This window comes from Carassius auratus, chromosome 16, assembly GCF_003368295.1.
Source record: "Carassius auratus strain Wakin chromosome 16, ASM336829v1, whole genome shotgun sequence".
Classification (NCBI taxonomy): domain Eukaryota; kingdom Metazoa; phylum Chordata; class Actinopteri; order Cypriniformes; family Cyprinidae; genus Carassius; species Carassius auratus.
In genome coordinates, this window is record NC_039258.1 from 24,719,216 (window position 1) to 24,722,650 (window position 3,435).

Below are 3,435 nucleotides of genomic sequence, written 5' to 3' on the forward strand. Positions count from 1 at the left end.
ATATACAGGGTGACAGGAAATGACAAGACAGGAAATGATGTGGCAGGAACAGGAAATGGCAGAGTTCAATATTCAGGTGAAGGCTCCCTCTGGTGTACTGGAGCCTGATCAAACGTTACATCCTTATTAGATGAACACTGCATGCGCTGTTTACTGTTTAACAGGTAATAACTTGGGCTACATTCGATTACAGTACATGATACCACTGTGACATTAGTTTGTTGTACGTGTGTGGTTTATAACAGAGAGGAGTCAAGTTGAATGCAGCTTCCAAAAGACAAAAAATAGCCGATTTAGAGTAAAGTAGTAGTAAACAGACAGGGTTTTATAATAAATTACATAAATTGGAGTAAAGGCTGATTAAATATATACATTTATACACACATACATTCTGTCATGCTGAAATGGAGGACAGGAGGCAATTGGAAGTAAATGATGTTGATTGAAGGGAGGTTATGATGAATGGATGTTGGAGAGTGACGCAGGGACCTCGACGGCAGCACAAACAGGTGAGTGGGTGTTTTGAGTGCGTTGGTAGAGGTGATGGTGGTGATAGATCCGTGAATGATGGCGGTAATCCAGAAGCGGCCGAACAGGAAACATGAGCATGAGCAGGAACGCTGTAGGACGAACAGACATGAACCACGAGGACCTCAAACAACGATCTGGAAAACAAGAGACGAAAGACAGGGCATTAAGTAGGCTGTTGGAATGAGCTGCATCATACACCCGCATGAAACAATCAACATGACGTAACATGAACTCAGCAGGAGACGGTGCATTCATGAACCGTGACAAGCAGGACCTGGCTAGCTCACCATCATAGAATCCACCATGAATTCTACTGTGTATCAGGGTATGCAGGGTGTCCTAACTTTTTCCTCCATTAGAATAAACATTTTTGTTCATCTTTTGTTTAATTAGTAAAACTTGGTCAGTTTTTGTTGTTTACTTGCAATGAAATCTCTTTCTTTTCCAGAAATAATAAAAACAAGATGAAAACCAGTGATATGTAAATATTTCATGTATAGATATAAAACAAATACATTTACATTATTACAAAATAAAAAATACAGATAAATATTTATATAGTTAAATACACATGAACATTACATTTACATTTAGCAGACACTTTTATCCAAAGCAACTTACAAATGAGGACAATGGAAGCAATCAAAATCAATAAAAGAGCAATGATATACAGGTGCTGGTCATATAATTAGAATATCATCAAAAAGTTGATTTATTTCACTAATTTCATTCAAAAAGTTAAACTTGTATATTATATTTATTCATTACACACAGACTGATATATTTCAAATGTTTATTTCTTTTTTTTATTTTGACGTTTATAACTGACAGCGAAGGACAATCCCAAATTCAGACGCGGCAGAGAGGAGTGAGTATGAGAAACATTCAGATACACAGGCTGATTCAGTCTTCTGAATTGGGAGTAGCGAACATGCATTATAAACTTCTTTCAAATTAGAATCTGTTGGGGAGATAAAATGTGCAAGATAACGTATATGTACTAATAAAAACATCAAACAAAAAACGTCAAACAAAAAAAATGTATCTTTTACTCTCCAGTACTGAAAGCAAAACTGATAAGGGAGCCCTTGATACTGTGACACAGCATTTTCAAATTAACATTACCTTTTTTGCAGTGGCGGTAGTTTGTATGTCCATCTATAGCTGCCATCATCTAAGGTCTTTTGAGTACTGGTATCATCTGAAGCCCTCACAAGTTCTGCAAGTCCTGTGCTGTTCAGTTTCTAATAACCCTGAGATGGACATTTGCAGAAACAGGAAGGCAAAGGGAGAAAGATTAGCATAGCTGCTGTTCATATCATTTCAGGCAATGTGCACTTTTTACTATTTCATCAATGGAGTACATTGAGTACTATTTTTAATCTAGTAGCTTTAAACTGAAATAATTTTTCTAGATCCCTTAATATACACATTATTTGTTGTCTGTTTTTGGGGAACAGACACAGTCTCTATAGAATGGACTGCATATGCCAGAGTAACATTTCATACATTTTAATAAAATTTAACTGGGAGGAACATCATAACTGTAATTTACACAACCATTCAAGAGTTTGGGGTCTGTAAGATATTTCATGCCTTTATAAAAAATCTCTTATGCTCACCACGGCTCCATTTATTGAATCAAATTACAGTAAAATAGTAACACTGTGACTATTACAATTCAAAACAACTCTTTTCTATGTGAATATTATGTTAAAATGTCATTTATTCCTTTGATCAAAGCTGAATTTTCAGCATCATTACTCCAGTCTTCAGTGACACATCTTCAGAAATCATTCTAATATGATGATTTACTGCACATTTCTGATTATGATCAATGTTAATATACAGACGTGCTGAATTTTTTTTTTTGTTAACTCATTGTTACATAGAATCCAAACATTTGAATGTTAGTGTTACATGCATCAAATTGTTCAAAATCATCTGTTTCAAATAGTGTTCCTGTAGCTCAACTGGTAGAGCACTGCTCTAGCAAGCAAGCAAGTGCAAGGTTGGGGGTTCGATTCCCCGGGAACACGTGATATGCAAAAATTGATAGCCTGAATGCACTGTAAGTCGCTTTGGATAAAAGCGTCTGCTAAATGCATAAATAAATGCAGGTCTTTTGAACTTTGTATTCATCTGTGAATCCTGAAAAATAAAATGCATCACGGTTTCCACAAAAAAAATGAAGCAGCACAACTGTTTCAACGCTGATAATAAGTTTCTTGAGCAGCAAATCAGCATTTCTGAGGGATCCATGTGACACTGAAGACTGGAGGAATGATGCTGAAAATACTCTGCACATCACAGGAATAAATTAGTTTATAATGTATTCACATAGAAAACAGCTATTTTAAGTTGTAATAATATTTCACAATATTACTCTTTTTACATATTTTAATTAAATAATGAATACAGAGGTGAGCAGAAGATAATTATTACAAATTGTATTCACTTCAAGCTTTTGAACACTAGTGTAGTGTATATTTTAGGTTTGACTTACTGTACTAGTCTTGTGGTCAATAGCATCTTGGAGATGTTGTCTTACAGTAGGTTCACTCCAGGCCATCAGCACTGAAGAATCTAGGAACAAAACAAGCAATTTGACACAGAGCCAACAATATTTAGTCTGCAGTTCCGGGTTTATTGGATGGAAACAAGCTAGAGCAGGTGAAATGCAAAAAATAAATAAATAAAATAACAGATTCATTGCGATATATGTTGTGAAAAAATGCATATTAGGTTACTTAACCTTTTCAGCGCTTCCTACATCTCTGTCAGCAGCTCCCTTCAGAAATATTGAAATCTTGGACACTCCCTTCTGTTGTAGAAGGATTATTTTGTCACTCTTGAAATCGCAGAAAAGTTTTATGTTTACCATAAAAGATCAAAACAACTTTA

General features: G+C 35.3%; 1 long non-coding RNA gene across 1 annotated transcript; it reads right to left on the reverse strand.

The window, feature by feature from the left end:
- Positions 1–1,302: 1,302 nt before the first annotated feature.
- Positions 1,303–3,093, reverse strand: LOC113116860 (uncharacterized). Its single transcript, XR_003294087.1, has 3 exons — positions 3,038–3,093; positions 1,657–1,784; positions 1,303–1,492 (listed from the first exon to the last, which is right to left on the reverse strand). It is a non-coding gene; the product is annotated as an uncharacterized LOC113116860 (long non-coding RNA).
- Between the last annotated feature and the right edge of the window lie 342 nt (positions 3,094–3,435).